Raw genomic sequence first — 7,814 nt, forward strand, 5'->3', positions numbered from 1 at the left:
CGCCTTTAAAAGGAACGCCCAAACCTAGCTACGCCAAGCATAACAAAACCCTACTTTGACACAAACAACTCAAAGAGTATATACTTAGATTTGAAGTTTAATCATAAATCAGCAATCCCAATGAACTTGAACTCACTGTCTTCACACTGAAAAGGGCTATTGACTTATCAACTCGAGACGAGTTCTTTCACTGCGAAACATGAAGTAACGCAAGTGAAGAGAAGATTGCATACGTGTCTGAGAGTGTCTCTTTTTAAGTCATGAATGAAAACCTAGATAGGCGTCGCCGCCCTGTAATACAATAAAACCCGGGTACACCACCCCGTTTTATAAGACCTTTTTACATTTGTGACCCTCCACCACGAAATGAGTCGCATGTCACCTTTGCATGATTTTCATATTTTTACATTTTCCTAAAGAGTTTTTTATGCTCTATCCAGTGATGAAAACCGTTTTAGAAAAGAGCGAAAACTGTTTGAGTTATAAGCCTGTGACTAAGGTGACCCTCACACTGTTACCAGACACTCCCCGGACTTATATTGAGCCTAGCGCAGAACCGCGCGAGGTGACATGCGACTCATTTCGTGGTGGAGGGTCACATTTAGTCAAGTTTTGACTAAATGTTTTAACATAGAGGGGGAATCGAGACGAGGGTCATGGTGTATGTGGGTATGTGTGTGTGCACTGTGTGTGTATGTGTGTGTGCGTGTGTGTGTGAAGAGCGATTCAGAGTAAACTACTAGACCGATCTTTATGAAATTTTGATATGAGAGTTTCTGGGTATGATATCCCCGGACATATTTTCATTTTTTCGATAAATGTCTTTGACGACGTCATATCCGGCTTTTTGTAAAAGTTAAGGCGGCACTGTCACACCCTCTTTTTATATTTAGTCAAGTTTTGACTAAATATTTTAACATCGAGGGGGAATCGAAACGAGGGTCGTGGTGTATGTGCGTGCGTGCGTGCGTGTGTGTGTGTGTGTGTGTGTGTGTATGTAGAGCGATTCAGACTAAACTACTGGACCGATCTTTATGAAATTTGACATGAGAGTTCCTGGGTATGAAATCCCCGAACGTTTTTTTCATTTTTTTGATAAATGTCTTTGATGACGTCATATCCGGCTTTTCGTGAAAGTTGAGGCGGCACTGTCACGCCCTCATTTTTCAACCAAATTGGTTCAAATTTTGGTCAAGTAATCTTCGACGAAGCCCGGGGTTCGGTATTGCATTTCAGCTTGGTGACTTAAAAATTAATTAATGACTTTGGTCATTAACAAGAAGAGCAAACGCTCGATCGAGTCACTTTCGCAGTTCTGAATATTATATGAGGCATCAGATGGACAGGAAGAAATTGCTATTCACAACACAATGAGTCACGTTCACATAAAATTTGAGCCCGGTCACTTTTATAGTTTCCGAGAAAAGCCCAACGTTAAGTTGTGTGTTGCCGAACAGAAAAGGCTAGTTATCTCCCTTGTTTTTCTGATAACGTTCGTAAAAGGCTACAGATGTAAATACTTTGATGTAAAGAATAATCCTACAAAGTTTCAATCACATCCGATGAACTTTGTCAAAGATATAAAATGTCTAATTTTTCCTTTGACGCTGACCTGTGACCTTGAAAAAGGTCAAAGGTCAACGAAACCATCGTTAAAGTGTAGAGGTCATTGGAGGTCACGACTAAACAAAATATGAGCCCGATCGCTTTGATAGTTTCCGAGAAAAGTCCAACGTTAAGGTGGTGTCTACGGACGGCCGGCCGGACGGCCGGCCGGACAGACTAACACTGACCGATTACATAGAGTCACTTTTTCTCAAGTGACTCAAAAATCGAAAAATTGTAAAAAAAAATAAAAATTTATAAAACGATCCAAATTTACGTTTATCTTATTATCCATCATTTGCTGATTCCAAAAACATATAAATATGTTATATTCGGATTAAAAACAAGCTCTGAAAATTAAATATATAAAAATTATTATCAAAATTAAATTGTCCAAATCAATTTAAAAACACTTTCATCTTATTCCTTGTCGGTTCCTGATTCCAAAAACATATAGATATGATATGTTTGGATTAAAAACACGCTCAGAAAGTTAAAACAAAGAGAGGTACAGAAAAGCGTGCTATCCTTCTTAGCGCAACTACTACCCCGCTCTTCTTGTCAATTTTCACTGCCATTGCCATGAGCGGTGGCCTGACGATGCTACGAGTAAAATGGCATTGCGTTCAGTTTCATTCTGTGAGTTCGACAGCTACTTGACTAAATATTGTATTTTCGCCTTACGCGACTTGTTTTTTTATTCAAATTGATTGAAATTTTGGCCAAGCAATCTTCAACAAAGGCGGGACTTCGGTATTGCATTTCAGCTTGGTGGCTTAAAATTTAATTAATGACTTTGGTCATTAAAAATCTGAAAATTGTAAAAAAAAAAATTGTTTATAAAACGATCCAAATTTACGTTCATCTTATTCTTCATCATTTTCTGATTCCAAAAACATATAAATATGTTATATTTGGATTAAAAACAAGCTGTGAAAATTAAAAAAAATTAAAATTATGATCAAAATTAAATTTTCGAAATCAATTTAATAACACTTTCATCTTATTCCTTGTCGGTTCCTGATTCCAAAAACATATAGATATGATATCTTTGGATTAAAAACACGCTCAGAAAGTTAACAAGTCGCGTAAGGCGAAAATACAATATTTAGTCAAGTAGCTGTCGAACTCACAGAATGAAACTGAACGCAATGCCATTTTTCAGCAAGACCGTATACTCGTAGCATCGTCAGTCCACCGCTCATGGCAAAGGCAGTGAAATTGACAAGAAGAGCGGGGTAGTAGTTGCGCTAAGAAGGATAGCACGCTTTTCTGTACCTTTCTTTGTTTTAACTTTCTGAGCGTGTTTTTAATCCAAACATATCATATCTATATGTTTTTGGAATCAGGAACCGACAGGGAATAAGATGAAAGTGTTTTTAAATTGATTTCGACAATTTAATTTTGATAATAATATTTATATATTTAATTTTCAGAGCTTGTTTTTAATCCGAATATAACATATTTATATGTTTTTGGAATCAGCAAATGATGGAAAATAAGATAAACGTAAATATGGATCGTTTTATTAATTTTTATTTTTTTTTACAATTTTCAGATTTTTAATGACCAAAGTCATTAATTAATTTTTAAGCCACCAAGCTGAAATGCAATACCGAAGTCCGGGCTTCGTCGAAGATTACTTGACCAAAATTTCAACCAATTTGGTTGAAAAATGAGGGCGTGACAGTGCCGCCTCAACTTTCACGAAAAGCCGGATATGACGTCATCAAAGACATTTATCAAAAAAATGAAAAAAACGTTCGGGGATTTCATACCCAGGAACTCTCATGTCAAATTTCATAAAGATCGGTCCAGTAGTTTAGTCTGAATCGCTCTACACACACACACACACACACACACACGCACACACGCACATACACCACGACCCTCGTTTCGATTCCCCCTCGATGTTAAAATATTTAGTCAAAACTTGACTAAATATAAAAACGAAGAGAGGTACAGTAAAGCGTGCTATGAAGCACAGCTACAGCGCAACCGCTACCGCGCCAAACAGGCTCGTCACTTTCACAGCCTTTTGCACTAGCGGCGGACTACGTTCAATTTCATTCTGTGAGTTCCACAGCTTGACTAAATGTAGTAATTTCGCCTTACGCGACTGGTTTGTCTTTTTCTTGAAGCTTTTCTGTTCATAGTCTCTGTAAATGTACCTGCACTTTAAGACTCTATAATTCGATTTGTTTAAAATTGGCAATCTAGTGGCTGCTCCGCCTGGCGTCTGGCATTATGGGGTTAGTGCTAGGACTGGTTGGTCCGGTGTCAGAATAATGTGACTGGGTGAGACATGAAGCCTGTGCTGCGACTTCTGTCTTGTGTGTGGCGCACGTTATATGTCAAAGCAGCACCGCCCTGATATGGCCCTTCGTGGTCGGCTGGGCGTTAAGCAAACAAACAAACAAACAAACAAAATCTTCTTCTTCTTCTTCTTCTTCTTCTTCTTCTTCTTCTTCTTCTTCTTCTTCTTCTTCTTCTTCTTCTTCTTCTTCTTCTTCTTCTTCTTCTTCTTCTTCTTCTTCTTCTTCTTCTTCTTCTTCTTCTTCTTCTTCTTCTTCTTCTTCTTCTTCTTCTTCTTCTTCTTCTTCTTCTTCTTCTTCTTCTTCTTCAGCGTTCCACAATTTTTCTGGTTACGTGTGAGCTCGTTTGCCCATTTGGGTTCCCCATACTATGCTCTGAGAGCATAGTCAGCTCACTCCGCTTTCGTTGAGTAGGCATGCATGCTGGGTATTTTTGTGTTTCCATAACCCACCGAACTCCGACATGGATTACAGGATCTTTTCCGTCCGCACTTGGTCTTGTGCTTGCGTGTACACACGAAGGGGGTTAAGTCACGAGCAGGTCTGCACATAAGTTGACCTGGCAGATCGGAAAAATCTCCACTCTTAACCCACCAGGCGGCAGCGACCGGGTTCTACAAGGACTGGTTCCACTGTAGAGCTATCACATATTATTTAGTAACCACCGACGCTCCGCTTGTTTGGTAGCTAGGCGTGAGTCCTGGCTTGTCTAGATATAAAATATAACACACTTTGAAAGATAACAATGAAAGAGAGATCGCATACTCTCTAAAAGGGTCGTGTTACTGAGCCAATTGTGCCAAGTAAATGTTCAAAAATAGGTCTTCATAATGTGCACTGACTTGTGCAGTGTTTGCTTGGAGAACATTTGATAGGAAACAAACGTGATTAACTCAGTAAGGTGTGAATAAGAACAAGAAAAGGTGTGTGTGCGTGTGCGTGTGTGTGTGTGTGTGTGTGTGTGTGTGTGTGTGTGTGTGTGTGTGTGTGTGTGTGTGTGTGTTTTTTATATATCTTTTAATGTTCTTCTTCTATCAATTGTTTCGTGTTTACGTGTGTGTGTGTGCGTGCGTGTGTGCGTGCATGTGCGTGCGTGCGTGTGTATGTGTGTGTGTGTGTGTGTGAGAGAGAGAGAGAGAGAGACACAGAGAGAGAGAGAGAGAGAGAGAGAGAGAGAGAGAGAGAGAGAGAGAGAGAGAGAGAGAGAGAGAGAGAGAGAGAGAGAGAGAGACAAAATGGAGAAATGTGTTTTCTCAGACAATAAATATTCCACCTCAATACATAATATAAATTTTCACGTGAATTAAAATTTTTATGAGAAAACTTCAAATATCACTTGAAATTACCATTTTCTTCCTAAGATGATGTTTAGTTTACTGTTTTGGCTCTAGCAATCCGTCAGAAATTGAACCAGAACGGAAAATTATTACTTTTAACGCGAACATTGTTATTATCAAGTGGTCAGGTTTAATTATCAAGTTATCATGCTTAAATGTTAGGTGATCATTTCTAATTATCAGAGGATTATTTTTATTTATGGGTTTGGCGCTAGTAATCTGAGGACAATCCTGAAAACTAGTAATTAACACTGTTGGTTAACGATATCGCTGTGAATTACGCAGAACACGCGATAATTGAAATTTTTACGTGATATTGGTAACCCCAGGTTTTAGCGCAAGGAAGCCGCCATAACGCATAATATTACGTATCACAGCCACAAAGAGTGAACCACCTCAAATCCATCAAGCACACACGTACAACACCTATAACAACAGTTATAGTATCACAGTTTTCAGGTTTTAATATTGCTTTATATTCTGTTGCCCTCTTCTTTGCATCTAATTAAACAATCTATGACCTCCTACTTAAAACATTTTGCATAAACAAGGCAGAAAGCACAATTTAAAATTGGTAAAAGGTCGTTGAAATTGGCAGCGTTCGTAGTCCGTGTGAACTTGTGTACATGTTTAAAAATCATTTTATTACGTAGAGCACCAAGGGTGGAAACATGGGAGACAAAAGACCGTACACAATTTTCTCCTTCACTTTTAATTTCATCACATCGAACTCGATGGCAGCTTCTCTAAAGGAAAAACAAAGTTTAAAAAAAAATAAAAAATAAAACAATACTTCGAATACAAAGGTTGTAGGTCGAAACTTTACAGTTTCTTCAAATTGGGGAACGCCGCATGTTAGAAAACAAACATCCCCACAAAAACAATATATGCAAAAATGCCCAGAGGAGATGTACGCAGAAAGAATAAAAACCCACACACACTCAAAAACCCACCACAAATTTATGCTCAATTTGAAACAACACCGACAGTGTTAACCAAAATACACGAATCATTTCATGCTAAATACGTTCACTGTCGGCATACGATTTTCGATCAATGCCTGCCTTTTCCCGAAGATGTAATGTGGTTGCCCATATTGGGGTTAATTGAAGACCCAACACTTCATATCAACGTATTAAAATCTGGAAAGCGCGATAGTACCCATTAACAGCAAAATCACATCAAGGATGGATAGATAGATGGATGGTGGTTGGGGTGGGGTGGGAGGGTATGGGGGGGGGGGGGGAGGAGGGGCGAGGGCAAGCGTAAAACAAGAAACCGCTGCAAGTACAATACAAAATAACACGCTTCGTCACAATTGCCACTTTTCCCATGCGTGTAATACACGAGAGTCAAAACACAGTAGGCCCAAATCAAAAACTATAGCAGCAAGAATTTCGTGAGCATCTACAAGTTAAGTCAAGTTAAGTCAAGTCAATCGCTCTATCTCTGCAATTTAAATAACAACAATCACGCTTCGTCACAAAAGCCACTTTTCCCAATTTTAAGTCACGCATCACACCACAAAAGTCGTAACCAATTTACCCAAATCAACAACTCCATAAACAATAATTGCTAAGCTCTAAAGCATCTTCAAGTCATAGTCAAGGCATTGGTTGTTACATTTTTAAACACACACACACACACACACACCTACACACACACACACCTACACACACACATACACACCTACACACACACACACACACACACACACACACACACACACACCATCCATAGTCAAAATTCCAAAGTCCTACCTTTGAAAATGCATCTCGATGTATATTTTACTTGCGAAGCTATCAGCGGGAACCCAAGGAAACACGTGCATATGTTCTTCGAGGGTGACATTTGCGAGCATAGACCAGATCATCTCCTACCAGTGAATAGAGACCTGCTTTTGCTCCAGGTCCCATGCCGCTGTCGTCGACTGCTTGTCGGCGATCTTGCGGTGAGCAATTTCTTCTCATTAAATTAAAGGAGATGTTTGACATTGAGTGAAGTGATGACAATAAAGTGAAGCACCTTACCTTTCTTGTTTTTGATCTTTTTATATTGAAGTCTAGCAGTTTATTGATGCGTGGAAGGCACTATATAGGCTTATATAGAACAATTTAAAAAGAAGATGTGTGCTTCATATATATTTGCTGAAATATGGGCTTCAATTCTTATTTGAGTTCTATGATATTGGTTACCAAGGGTGCAGACTACAACAAACCCCTCACAAACATCCAACAGTGCAAACTGTATGAAGGCGACAGACTGAAGACTGAAAAATGAATTCTCCTTTTGATTTGAATGTTGCTACAAGCAGCTCTGCGGTGGTTTAAAAAAAAAACAAAGAAAGAAAGAAACAAACAAATTAAACAAACAAACAAACAAAAACATACTAAATACCAAACTTGCAACGAAATATAAAAAACGAAGGTTCACGACTCCCTCTCTCTCTCTCTCTCTCTCTCTCTCTCTCTCTCTCTCTCTCTCTCTCTCTCTCTCTCTTTCTCTCTCTCTCTCTTTCTCTCTCTCTTTCTCTCTCTCTTTTTTTCTCTTTCTCTCT

General features: G+C 38.9%; 1 long non-coding RNA gene across 1 annotated transcript; it reads right to left on the minus strand.

Annotated features, from left to right (window-relative positions):
* Window positions 1-4,031: 4,031 nt before the first annotated feature.
* Window positions 4,032-7,173, minus strand: LOC138978451 (uncharacterized). Its single transcript, XR_011459686.1, has 2 exons — window positions 7,018-7,173; window positions 4,032-4,629 (listed from the first exon to the last, which is right to left on the minus strand). It is a non-coding gene; the product is annotated as an uncharacterized lncRNA (long non-coding RNA).
* Between the last annotated feature and the right edge of the window lie 641 nt (window positions 7,174-7,814).

Source organism: Littorina saxatilis, linkage group LG10, assembly GCF_037325665.1.
Source record: "Littorina saxatilis isolate snail1 linkage group LG10, US_GU_Lsax_2.0, whole genome shotgun sequence".
NCBI lineage: Eukaryota > Metazoa > Mollusca > Gastropoda > Littorinimorpha > Littorinidae > Littorina > Littorina saxatilis.